General features: G+C 29.6%; 1 pseudogene; it reads left to right on the top strand.

Moving 5' to 3' along the window:
- Positions 1 to 405: 405 nt before the first annotated feature.
- Positions 406 to 3,691, top strand: LOC18101019 (alanine--tRNA ligase-like; annotated as a pseudogene).
- The last annotated feature ends 11,110 nt before the right edge of the window (positions 3,692 to 14,801 follow it).

The following is a 14,801-nucleotide window of genomic DNA, read 5'->3' as shown; positions in this document are numbered from 1 at the left end:
CCTCTAACCTTGACATTTGTTGTTATCATTGTTTAATCCTTACGTTAATCTTCCATCTCAAAGTTCTCATCAACTTTTTCTTCTTCTTCTTCATCTTTATTATTATCATTATTAATAGTATTATTGGTATTATTATTATTACTTCTACTACTAGTAGTATTACTATTGTTATTGTTATTGTTATCGTTATTGTTATTGTTATTGTTAATACTATTGCTGTTGTATTATTGTTGTTTATAATTTATACAGTTAACCTCCCTGTGGTTCGATCCCGGTCTTGCCGGGTTATTTATTACTTCGACACTCCTGCACTTGGGAGAAGACATCAATCTTTTGGTCGTGTCACATCACTAATAAACTAAAAGTTTTAAAGTGTTTTAAAGTGCAGATATAACATATATCAATATGAGAGTATTGTTGGGTTTACTTTAACATTGCATCAATTTCTTCTTAGTCTTTGGCTATTGATGTGTTCCCATTTTCTTCTTTTCATGCTTTTATTGGTGATACTACCTTTTTCAAATGAACCTGGATTATTTCTTTGCAATGCCACATGTCTATTTAAAAACTTTGATTGCTCTTCATCTTATTTTTAGGGTATTGAGAAATTTAAAAAGGCTACTCAAGAGGTTCAGGGAAAGGTGTCGAGTAGGCAGGCAAGTACTTGTCTACATAATTCTAATTTGTAAACTTTCACTATTTTACATGAAGAAGGGAGAGGAACTCACCTTGTTTTACATGTTTTCTCTTCAACTTAGTTGATCTGTTTGTTACAGGATGCAATTGTCTTGTGGGACATATATGGCTTCCCATTATATTTGACTCGGGTACATTCTGGAATTCGTTTTTTTATTTTGCATGTTCTCATATGTGCATGCATCCTAATTATTCTGCTATACCAGCTGATGGCAGAGGAAAGACGAATGCGGGTTGACGTTGAAGGTTTCAATAATACGATGGATGAAGCAAGGGAAAGATCAAGGAATGCCCAAGATAAGGTATTGCATTCTTCATTTGTAAATTCATTGTTAATCTATTACTATTACTCGGATGAGCTGTTTGGGTTAAGGCCTTCACAATAAGAGAAGGAAAAAAAATGAACGGAATAAGCATCGTGGAGCTACAAAGTAAATCTAAATGTAGAAAAGTTTAAATTTGTGTAAAGAAAGAGTTATTTGCACCGTCCTCTTTTCTACTAATATCATTCTTTAGGAGCAAGTTGGTGGTGCTATTGTCATTGATGTTGATGCTACATCAGCATTACACAAGAAAGGTATTTCTGCAACAGATGATTCCTTCAAATTTATTTGGTTTGAGGTCAGCGCATGAGATTTTTGTTTGTTGCAAGATTTTGTTTCCAGTGATTTTGAGTTAGATTCAATTTATGTAAAAATCAAGTTGTAAAACTTTTCAATTTACTTTGCCTGAATTTGTGTCACCTGTGTTTTTTTCAAGACCATGAAAGTGAAATAAAGGCTATCTACACCGGTTCTGAGTTCTGGGAAAGTGCCTCTAGCGTTGGAGGCGGTATTGTTTTGGAGTCTACTAGTTTCTATGCTGAACAAGGTGGAAACTTAATTGGAAAATGCCATGGATTTTATTTTTTTTTATGTTTCAGAATACTACTTTTTTCTTACTGTCAAATATCAGATTCATAGTCTTGGAGAATGATACACAAACTGCTTATCATGATAGTATTGTTGTGTATGTTTCCCTTTTAATCTTTTTTGTTTTGTTAAACTCAATCTTCTGAGTCTTAATTTTTTAGTTCTAGATTTTTTATACTGGAATAATTGAAGGCCCTTTTGGTTCATTCCAAGTTTGCGATGTCCAAATTTTTGTTGGATTTATTCTTCATATTGGTTCTCTTACTGGAGAAAGTGGCAGATTTTCTATGGGTGACAAAGTTATATGCAAGGTATAACTAGTAATATATGCTTCCTTTATACAAATTATTTTGTGATTCCTTCTATTTGTGAAAATTTTCACTTCTCCTAATGATATTGTGCAGGTTGATTATGACAGGCGTAAACTCATTGCCCCCAACCATACCTATACACCCATGTTGAACTTTGCTCTCAGGGTACGCTTGAAAGGCCCTTTATCCTTGAATTTGTTTATTATTTATCTTGTGGGGTGAAAAACTATGGTTTTCTGAATGTTCTATGTAATATGAAATCAGGAAGTGCTTGGCAATCATGTCGACCAGAAGGGATCAATTATTCTTCCTGAAAAACTAAGATTTGATTTTTCTCATGATAAGTTTTATTAGAGGATATCTAATGCTGAGAGGTTTGTTCAATGTGCTTGTTTTTATTTATGAAGTTTTTTTTAAATGTTATTGGAATTTGTATAGGTAAACCAGTGGATCCTGAACTTTTAAGAAAGACTGAATCAATTGTGAATTAATGGGCAAATTAAAGATGAATTAGATGTATTTGCAAAGGAAGCAACCCTTACTGAAGCCAAGCAGATCAACAACTTGCAAGCTGTTTTTGGAGAAGTGAGCTTGGTAGCTTTATTTGCTCTTTACTAAAGATGTTTTTGCTTGTTTTCTTCGATCTCTCTCTCTCTCAGGTCCATCATGATCCTGTTAGAGCCATTTCAATTGGTCAAAAAGTTGAGGACCTCCTAGCTAATCCAGAAAATAAAGAATGGTTATTAGTTTCAGCAGAACTCTATGGAGGTTAATGTTGATCCTACTTATAACAAATACGCGGGAAGCCAAGGCATTTGCTCTTTTATCTGAGGAGGGAATTGCGAAAGGAATTCAAAAGATAACTGCTGTCACAACTGACTGTGCTTTTAAAGCAATGGAATTGGCACACTCACTTGAGCTGGAAGTTGATGATACATCTAAGGTGGATGAAAGTTTGCTGGAAAAGATCCTTTTCAAAAACTTTTTCAGTCATTTACTTTGTTTTTTTTTTTTTTTTTGCATTGGCTTTATTTATATTGCTTTAGAAATGGTAGGATTATGCTTTTATCCAACCTGAAACCAGTCTTTAGAAATGATGTAAATGGACATTTGCTCTGGATGTCTATTTACTTTCGATAGAGACTTTAAATTTCATGTTTCAACAAATTGACTGCTTTTATTTCTAGTTGAATTTTTCTGGATGTGGCTTCTGATAAGTAGATAAGAATAGTATGCGGATTTATTTAATCATGGATTATGAACACCTTTCAAGTTTTAAATTTTATATTTGTTGGTCATTAAATATCTATCTATTTATTTATTTATTCTTTTCATTTAACAGAAAATAGCTTCTCTAAAAACTCGGGTGGACTCGACACTTATTCCTGCAGTCAAAAAAGCTCATATTAGGGCCAAGATTTCAGTACTGCAGGTATTATAGCCAACCTACAGTGCTAAAAGTATTCCTTTTGGTAAACGAGTTTTCTATTCCTTGTTTGTTCTTGTGGTTTCCTTGTTTCTGTTTTATATTTCACATCTGGTTCTAGCTTATTCTAAAATAGTTTTCTGCATCAAAATCAAGTGAGGAAAGCACAAAAGAAAATCGCTGAAGAGAATATTCAGAAGGATGTCAAGTTCGCAGTTGAGATGGCTGAAGTTGCTTCTTCAGATGGGAAAGGCTTCTGCATCTCTCATGTTGATGTTGGTCTGGATGCAGCTGTTTTGAAAGTCTTGGAGCACAAGGTTGTTAGCCTTTTCTGGTTCTTTATGTAGTACAGTTTGCATTGATTTTCCTTTAAAGCCTGGATTATTAACACTTTAAAGCCTTGTAACAGTTATTCAATTTTCAAAATCTTATGGGACTATCAAACTGAGTAATAGTTATTTTAAAGATTTTTCCATGGTTTAAGATGACTGAATTACTTTGTGGGTCGTGGAAATATCTGTGACATGGTATTTTGTGTGCACAGAAAATAGAGCAAAACCATTTGAATTTTGATGTCTAGCTATTTGTCTAACAGAGATGAAAGTTGTGTTGTTTCTTCTCTGATACTAGTTAACAAACTTGGGCAAGTCATTGTTGAAATGAAAACGGAAACAATGATTATACAGTTGCTGCTACAAGCAACTAGGTGATCAAAAGCAATGAATTGCAGATAGTTACTGCAACATGACTTCTCTGTATGAACTGTTAATTTATAGGAGGTGCTGTTAATTTTTACAGTCATTTACCTTCTGCTTTCTTTTAAAAAATTCTTGCACCTTATAATGGTTAACCTGTGTTGGTAACAAAAGATGAAGTCATACTGTTCCAAGTAATTCAATCTTCTCCCAACACATTCTTTCCCATAAGATGAATCTGTAATGTCCAATCTCTATTTTTGTTTTTTTTTTCTTTCTTTTTGTTTTTATTTTTGAAAGGGCTTTAGTTTTTCGAAGTTAGGGTGTGGACTATCTGTTTGCTATGAATAGACATGTTCATGGGCTGGACTACTCCGATGGACTAGTTTGAGCTTGAGGACTATTTGTTATCCTTGGATACGGGTTTTAAGTTAACTGGGCTTCGACTAACCTGGCAAGTAATAGGGTCAGATTTGAGCTCATCACTCTTATACCAGCCAGGCCTACCCGGCAGAATCAGTGAGGTAATATTATAATAAAAGCTAAGTGGTATGGGAAAATCATTGTAAATTAAGAGATATTTTACTGTGGATTGTAATAGTAGTTTGACTTTCAATTTCTCATCTTTTCGTGAGCGGATAAATGTTTCTTTGGCTTTCTTCCACAATGACAAACATGTTTTCTCAATTTCCAAGCACAAGCTAATAACGAATTTAGCCTTAAAAAAGACAAAAAAAAGCTTTGCCTTTGGGGGTATTTTAGTATTTTTACATGGATATTTTGTGTAATTAAGAGGATCATGGGGGTGTCTTAGTATTTTCACGTTATATTTTGTATTTTTTTAATCAAAAAGTTGTTGGAGCATGTTCCACACACCTCAGCGAGTGGGTGGTGCCTGCACCATTAAGGAGGCACGTAAAACACTTCCCGGTGGCTAAATCTACCCATCCTTCGTATCACTAGATGCACAGTCGTGCCCTCTTCCACATGGAACGACGCGTGTAGACATATCATAGTTGGATTGCTGCCAATGATCAATTGTTTAAGATCTTTCTTTCTTTTCTGTCTCCTGACAACACTATTATCATCTCTTTGTTTGTTGTTTGCCTGGGTCTGGCAACCATGTGTTATGCCCAGACGCAGGCGCAGGTCTGACATGACTATCACATCCAAGATACTTGAATCTAACATCCTTAATACAATATTGACATTGTAATATATATATATATAAAAGGTAAATTCAACTCATCATCTAATTAGTAAAATTTTTGAAAAGAAAATTCTTAATTCATAAAAATTGACTATTTTATAGAATGTAGCATAAAATACAGATTACTCTTATTTTTAATTCATACACCATGTAAAACTCTAAATAATACAAATAAGCTACTTGACAATTAAACTATATAGTACTATCATTATACTTTATTTCAATTATCAAAACTCTAAAAAACTTTAACAAAAAATATAAACATTAAAATTTAAAAATAATTATTCTACTTCAAAACTCATCAAAATAAATTGAACTTTTTATTAATTTTTTTATAGGTTATTTTTAAGCTACTTGACAATTAAACTATATAGTACTATCATTATACTTTATTTCAATTATCAAAACTCTAAAAAACTTTAACAAAAAATATAAACATTAAAATTTAAAAATAATTATTCTACTTCAAAACTCATCAAAATAAATTGAACTTTTTATTAATTTTTTTATAGGTTATTTTTGCTACTGTCTTACCTTGTTTTTACTATTTTAAACAAAAAATGATAGTTTCAAAGCTTTTCTTGATTGTTGTTTAGAGCATGATAATAGTGTCTATTTCAATTCTTTTCACGAATCTGAAACTAATTTATTTATTTATTATTAATTATTAATCATATAGCATATAATTCAATTTTGTCCCTAATTTTTAATTAAGGGAAATTATAAATTATATTATGTGTTTCAAAAATTAAATAAATCAATTATTATCTGATAAAACAAAAGGTTAATCTGGTAAATATTCAAATTTATTCATTTATAAATAATTCTAAATAATTTGACTGCTGGTTGGGTCTGGTAAAGCTGTCAGACCCAAATTGCTAGGGTCTGGAATCCTTAATACAATATTGACATTGTAATCTATATATATATATATATATATATATATATATATATATATATATATATATATATAAAAGTAAGTAAATAAATTCAACTCATCATCTTATTAATCAAAAGACCAATATTAGTAAAGCATTTGAAAAGAAAATTCTTAATTCATAAAAATTAACTATTTTATAAAATGCAGCATAAAATACAAGCTACTCTTATTTTTAATTAATACATCATGTAAAACTCTAAATAATATAAATAAGCTACTTAACAACTAAATTATATAGTATTGTCGTTATACTTTATTTCAATTATCAAAACTTTAAAAAGCTTTAAAAAATTAACAAAAAATATAAACATTAGAATTTGAAAATAATTATTATACTTCAAAACTCATCAGAATAAATTGAACTCTTTACTAATTTTCTTATAGGTTATTTTTTGTTACTGTTTTACGTTGTTTTTACTATTTTAGTATCAAAGCCTTTCTTGGTTGTTGTTTAGAGTATGATAGTATTGTCTACTTCAATTCTTTCCACGAATTAGAAACTAATTTATTTGTTTATTTATTATTCATTTATATCATGTGGCATATAATTCAATTTTGTCCCTAGTTTTTAATTAAGAGCAATTATAAATGATATTATGTGTTTCAAAAATTAAATAAATCAATTATTATTTGATAAACCAAAAGGTTAATATGTAAATATTCAAATTTATTCATTTATAAATAATTCTAAATAATTTGGTTGCTGGTTGGGTTTGGCTTGGCCACCAGACCTAAGGCTCTTAGGTCTAGCATGGCATCTCAAAGAGCCTCTAAAAAATAAAATTAAAATTAAAAATAAATAATTAGAATTTTTGTTTATAATACTTCAAAGATAATTTAAATATTTTTTTATAAAAAATAGAAAATATTTATAAAAAAATATTATTTAGTATACTTCAAGAATAGTTTAAATGTACTTCAAGGATAGTTTAAATTTTTTTTATAAAAAATAAAAAATTTATAAAAAAATAATTAAAATTTCTATTTAGGATACTTCAAGAGTAGTTTAAATGTTTTTTTTAAAAAAAATTAATTAACATTTATGTTTAAAATACTTCAAGAGTACTTTAAATATTTTTTATAAAAAATATAATTAGGCATGGCCACTAGACCCAAGTCTATTGGATCTGGCATGGCCTTAAAATCCAAGTTTGTTGGGTTTAGCATGATTGTCAGATCTAATGTCAGTCAGACCCAAGAGATTTAAAACATTCTTTATATTCTTAATGTTTTTTATATTTTAAAAAAATGATATTAACCCGTTATGAAATGCGGGATAATATACTAATGTGCATGCGTGTGTATATTCTTTATCTTTCCTTTAAAATGCGCATTCATGCGGGATAATATACTAATGTGCGTGCGTGTGTATATTCTTTATCTTTCCTTTAAAATGTGCATTCATAGCCTTGCTTACTCTATTGTTCTAATGTTGTTTGCATGTTTTGATGATGCTTCGTTTCCTCTCATTCATATATGTAAACAATGGCCTACATTTCTCAGTGATATTTGTTTGATTCTAGGACCTTATTAATTTCAACGAAAAAAATATCAACTTCTCCAGTCTTGGTAAAGGAATATGCCATTGATTAAAAATGGAAAATGATGGAAAGCCCAGAATGTCTCGTTGAGGTTTTCTAATACTTATTTGGAAAGGTACGGATTCGTTTGTAACAACTTTTTTTTTTTGACAATTTTCTCAAAAGAGAAAAAGAGAAAAGGTTTTCTGAACAAATGATGTGGAAATTATTTTGTTTTTATTTTAAATTTGTTCTTAAAGCTTGAATGAAGTATGTATAATGAAAAGGCCTAGGTTAAGCCGACATGAATTCAGCTCTACCTAGTCTATGAATAGGCCTCCTCGTGCTTAATGGTAACTTCGATGACCAGATTGGGCAGATACCAACGATCTTGTAACAGTGTCCTAATTCCTAAATCAACAGCTCACTAATTCTTCATACATGACTCCTTTTTCTTTCCTGAACAAGAATATCTTATTATGGCTCAATGGATTTGTACGTGTAATGCCAATGACTTTTTGTTTGGTCCTTATTGTAATAACATAAAGAGCCATGACTAATGTTTGGATGTTGTCTTTGAATATCTTTTAAGATATCCAAGAAGACAGACACCAGATAAAAAAAAAACATGTTTTGTGAATAATAAGTAATTTGACCAATGTTAGCAACCAACCTTTATATTTATATAGTTAGATTTGTGTGTAATAATAAGGATGCAATACACTACACAAGATCACAAAACTATACAAGGTAAGTAGTATAAAAGTTGTACAATATAATTTCCATGATACCCCCCACCCCCGAGGTGAAATTGAAGACTCCATATGAAGCTTTGACCGAAATCGAACAAAGGTAGCATGAAAAAGAGGTTTAGTGAGAACATTATCTAGTCGAGCCTTAGAAGAAATAAACAAAACCTAGAGCTCTTTCTTAGTAACTCTATTACGAACAAATGATATTTAACATCAACATGTTTAGTAAAAGCATGAAAAATAGAATTCATAAATAAATATATGGAACCTAAATTATCACATCATAATATAGCTGGACAAACAGGGGAAAGCTGAAGTTTTGAAAGAAAGGAGCGAGTCCATAAAACCTCAATAATACCATCACTTAAAGCCTTGTATTTGGTTTTGGTAAAAGAAAGAGTGATGATTTTTTACTTCATAAACTTCCAGGATATAGGAGTAGTGCCTAGATAAACAAGATAATAACTAGTAGATTTATGATCATCAACACTTCCAGCACAATCAACATTAATAAACCAATGAAGAGAAAAGGTTTAAACTACTAGTGATTTGTAAACCATGGCTAGTCGTAGCGTACAAATAACACAAGATACATTTAACAATAATCCAATAAGCATTAGTAGATGCATGCATAAATTGATAAACCTTATTCACTATATAACATACATCAGTCCTTGTGGAAGTAAGATATTGGAGAGCACTAACAATTTGTCTGTAGCATGTAGGGTAAGAGTACAAGACACCAAACAACATGATGAACTTTAAGGAGAAATATGTAATAGTATTAATAGGTTTACAAGAAGAAATACTAATTTTGTAAAGAATGTCAATAGTATACTTCTATTGAGTAAGCATAAGACCCATAAAAGTAGATTTAACTTAAATTCCCAAGAAATAATACAAATAACCTAAATCATGAAGCTTGAACTCTGAACCAAGAAAGGAGTTCAAATGTTAGAGCAAGGTTGATTTACTCATAGTAAGTAAAACATCATGAACATACACAAGCAAATGAAATATATCACTACCACAAAGAGAATGAACAAAGAAGTATCAACTTTAGAAGCTTGGAAATCAATGGAGAAGAGATAATCACTTAAGTGATTGTACCAAGCCCGAAGAGCCTGCTTCAAGTCATATAAAGACTTATGAAGATGGGAAAAACGAGAGGAAAAAGTACAGTGAACAAAACTAGGTAGTTGTTTCATATACATCTATTTTAAAAGTATCATATTCAAGAAGGCATTATGAACATCGAGTTGATTAATCCGCTAACCTAGATAAATGACAATAGTAAGAATCAAATAAATAATAGTTGGTTTAACTACATGACTAAAAATCTTTAAATAATCAATCATTTCCTATTAAGTAAACCTTTTAGCAAGTAAATGAGTTTTATATCTCTCAACACTACCATCAATTTGCCTCTTAATTTTATTCCCTCAATGACTATTAACAATATTCATATATGAGTGAAAGGGAACCATAACCTCTACATTAAAAATGCCATAGGCATTGGGGTTTTTTTTTTCAATTTTAATTTGGGATAATTACTAAAAACTTTTGTAGTTTAGTTATTTTTTTACTTTATCTTAATTCTTTCAAAAATTATACTTTGTATCCTTGGCCAACTTAAAATTTAAAATAAAATAAAAAGATAAATTTATCATCATATATAATATAATACAAACACACACATAACATTTCAATTCCTTCTCTTTCGTTCCCTCTCTTCATCTTTTCTTTCTCTTTAAACATCGACAATTAACAGTCAAAATTCATGTAATTAAACTGAAAAATTAACCTTTAAAACACAAAACCAAAATCAAAATTGTTCCTTTTATTGTAAATAACAAAACCCAATATGGTTTCAATTTGGATACTAAGAAAATCAAATCTTTCACACATGGCTAATGAAGAAACCAATGATCAAAGCCTCATTAATAATTAGAGGGGTGAGTGGTGTTCGTGTGCCAATGATTTGTTGGGTTTTTTTAATCCACAAGTTTTTATTTTAACAAGCACGTGACACGAATAGGGTTAAATCTGCAGTGCTCTTTCTTTTGTTGTATTGTCAGGGAACTTCTTGCTTGTGCGATGATGCGACCAATGGTAAACTTCGCTAGCCCATGGTAGTCTTTTATTATTTTATGCTGTCATTTTCCTTCTTTTTTTTCTTTTGGTTTTTCATGTTCATAAATGAAAGAATTGAAAGGATTGTCGTTTCTAAGGCTCATCAAAGAGTTGTTGTATCATAAGAGACATCTCATATTTGTCCCTAATTTCATCTTCCCAAAAGTCCAAGATGAACATCAACATCTATATTCCATATTCAATATGAGCACCAATTTCTCCACAAAAAAATGAATGTAAAACAATACACATGCAGGACTATCAAAGCACCATTTTTGCAAAGATCAGCCTTGTGGTTAAGGTAGTTTCAATTCTTCTTTCAATTCCTTTATGTTCTTTATCTATCGTACCAAGATGCGAAATTAACAAACCATCATTGAAAATGAGAAGATAGAAGCAGACAAAACAACTTTGGTCATGTGGGGTTTATTTTCTTAAAGAGATCCAATCAAAGATTTTATATTGTGCTTTGGAGGAGTAATGGTCATGTAAGATTGGTTGGAGTATGAGGTGGGCATGTTGGCGTTGTAGAGAAATTGTTTAATGAAATGCTTAAAAGAGATGTCAAGATGGAAAAGGTGGTTTTTCTTATACGTGACTCTTTAATCATTAAATAAAATATAATGGCATCTTATTAATAATTTGTCATTTTTTTATAACTTTTTTGTACGTGTTAGAGTGAGAAAATAAAGTGTCATGAAATTATAAATTTTATGATGTAAAATGTAATTTCCAAAAGAATGGAAGAAAAGTGAAAAAATATGACTACACTATAGGAAGTTTTTTGTAATTATCCCTTTTAATCTTAATTTTAATATTAAAAAGACCTAAATTAGAGGGGGGAAAGTTGAACGTGGTCAAGTTTATTATAAAAAAACTAAGAGTACCCCACCTTTTACTATACACCTAAACACATTGCAATATGAATTGCTAAGTGTAATGACAAATTTGCTCTTCTAGAAAAACAACAAACTTGCTATTAGAGGTAATATGATTTTTTCCTCAAGTTACATTGGTCATTATCAGATTCATCATAGATAAATTGTTTTTTTTTTACATTTTTATAGCATAGTAAAATGATTAAATTACCCTTAAAAGAAAAATTTATTTAACTGATGTCTAAAGGCTTTTTCAAATTTTACTTTTAAAGTACATAAAATGACTAAATTACCCTTAGAAGCAAAATTTATTGAACTAGTGTCTAGGGGATCTTTCGTATTTTCATCCTAGTTTTTAAGTTATGATCAAGTTCATCTAGGGGAAATTTAGTATTTTAATAAATATAAAATATTATCTGAAAACCAAAAGTTGCTAGCACATGTAACCCATATGTCAACACGTTGGATACGTCAGCGCCCTTCGGGTGGCGCCCACGAAGTCGTTTGTTGGCTTTCATGGTTGTGTTGGGAGCAACACACCAAGCTCTTCCAGGTGTTGGGGCGTATATTAGCGGAGGATCGACAATGTGACTACAACTAACTATTTTTCTTGCCTAACCTTCCAAAAATTAAATGTGCCTTGATAATTTGTATTTGTATTGATTTTGGTCCTCAATCTTATGATTGCTATTTGTTTTACTTTTTATACCTTTTGAAGTTGATTTTGTGTTTTAATTTTGTCTCTCAACATTTAACTTCATTTAATTTTCTTTTATCCAATTTGTTTTTTATTCTTTTAATTGCTAATTTTGATTTGTTTTTTTTCCTTTTTCTGATTTATTTTATTTTTCAATTTTACCCCTCATTATTTTATTTCATTTCATTTTTAGGGATAATTATAAAAAAAACCTCTTAAGTTTTGATCGTGTTTTCACTTTCTCGTTGTAGTTTGAGAAGTTACACTTTAGATCCTGAACTTTATATTCACGTTAAAACTTAACATCATAAAAAAAAAGTCAATAAAAAAATATATGATCATTTACATGTTTGCCATTATATTTATTTTAATGACTAAAAAGACCCTTAAGCCTTAAAATAACAAAATTGTCATCCATAATTTATAATTATAATAATGTCATCCTTAATTCCATAAACACAAATCCATTTTAAGCATTTTGTCAAACAATTTTTAGGCATTATTGGTATTCTTTTTTCTATTGCATTTGGAAAGAAAGGAACCAAATAATTCATAATAGTGTTGCATATAAAAAAAGGAACACAATTCATTCATTCAAGAACATTGCTTGACTTCATGTCTCGATGAATAATGTGTAAGATGCAATTGTGGTGTAAAAAACAAAGTCCCTTCACTACACCTCTAGCAATTACCACACATGAAGAGAATGTTTGGATATGTGAAATTTTAGTGACCTTTTTGGTTGGAGTATCATTTTTTTAGTAAATTCTCTTTTACATGGCTCTTTTTTTCTCTCATTGATTTCATGCTCTGAATAGGGAAAGTATATATCCTTAGTACCTTAAGGTCATAATTTTCCTATTACAATTGCTTCCTAAATGCGAAGCAAAGATGTAAAATGAGGAGGAAATAAAATGCTAATAGATCTAACTACTTAAGAAGAGAGATGCCTAAATAAGAAACTTGTTGTAACCAAGATAGATGCAAAAAATAAAAATAAAAAAGAGACCAACCATGTACTTGTACCTCACCCTAACATGGTAGTTGAAAGACAAATTGCAATTTATGGTATTCTTGTAGTGTCTTTAGTTGTTGTTTATTTGTCAATTTAGGAAGTTCTATGTATGTAACTCTTCAAGGCAATATGTGCAATCTCACAATCTTCTCAAGCATTGGTGATGAAGACGCCACACACTCAAATTCTGGAGGAGCAAAGTTATAGAAATCAAGTTCTTATAATTTGCAAGAATCCTATCAAGAACAGAATCCAATACAATTACAAATGACATGAATATGTGGGAGCTAAGCAAATAGATAATCCTACTCCATTCCAACATTATCTTGGGTCGCGGGGTCATTATCATATGGGACTAAACTAATTAAGAAAGGAAGGGGGGAAGAGATTGGAAAAAGAAGTTGTCGTGATTGTTATTTGTGTTACATTATATACGAGAGCAATTTCATCTTTTGATCATTTTTGAAATTTTTGTTTGATCTAGAATGTAAAGTATAATTTCTCAAACTACAATGGAAAAGTGAAAACGCAATCAAACCTTATGAAGCTTTTTGTAATTATCCTTAATTATTATACTATACCAGATTTAATCTCTATTTTTTTATTGCTATATATTTTAATTTCATCCATCGATATTTAAATAATTGAGAATTTTGCTTTTTGATATTTTTGTGTTTGCTTTCTATAGAGTAATTCTTATTTCATGACCTAGGTTATGAGTTTGAAAGATTAGTCTGATTTGACTTCGATTTGTTTTAGGTCATTTTCTTAAAATTATTTTTTCTTTCAATTTAATCCTTCGGCATTAAGTTATTGGGCCTTGAGCTTCATGATTTATTTTGCTTTTATTTCTATAGGGTTATCTTAATCTTATATCTTAGGTCTCGAGTTAGTTTACTTAACCAAGTTGACTTATGATTTTTCTTTGATGTTTTTTAATAGTTTTTTTTTTCAGTTTTGTCTTTCATTATTTAGTTTGCTTGAAAGTTAACTTCTATTATTTAATTTAATTTTTTTGTATGAGATTATCCTAATCTCACGATCGGGCCATGAATTTAGCATGATGACATGAGTTGGGTTTTTTTTGTCATTTTTATTTTTTTAGTTCTTCCTTTAATGTTTGATTTGTTGGTAATGGAACTTCATATTTTTTTTTCTCTTTATGAGGTTATCTCGTTCTTATTTAATTTTTTTTTTATAAATAAGATTATTAAGAACTTTTAAAAATATTTAAATGATATATTTTCATAATATTAGCAAGTATTTTTTTTTTATCAGTCATTGTTTATTTTTGTCATTGATTTTTTTTATAATCATATTATTAAATTAATCAAGCTTATTAAACTTATTTAAATCAATGACCAAATTTTTTTCTCATTTAAAAATACTATAATCACATGATTTTTTTATATTAAAATAAATTATCGTGACTTGTAGCATCTATTTAGTAACAACTAAATATAATTTATCCTCTTACTTCACTCTATTAAAAGGGTGTTTAACACTTTATTTTTATTTTTAAATATTTTTTAAAAGTATTTTTAATTTGATAAAGATATTAATTTAGTATTTTTTTTATTTTTTAAATAATTTTGATATATTAATGTAAATTTTTGT

The sequence above is a fragment of the Populus trichocarpa genome, chromosome 7 (assembly GCF_000002775.5).
Source record: "Populus trichocarpa isolate Nisqually-1 chromosome 7, P.trichocarpa_v4.1, whole genome shotgun sequence".
NCBI lineage: Eukaryota > Viridiplantae > Streptophyta > Magnoliopsida > Malpighiales > Salicaceae > Populus > Populus trichocarpa.
The sequence above is the reverse complement of the archived record's forward strand: the minus strand, read 5'-3'. Positions and strand labels throughout refer to the sequence as shown.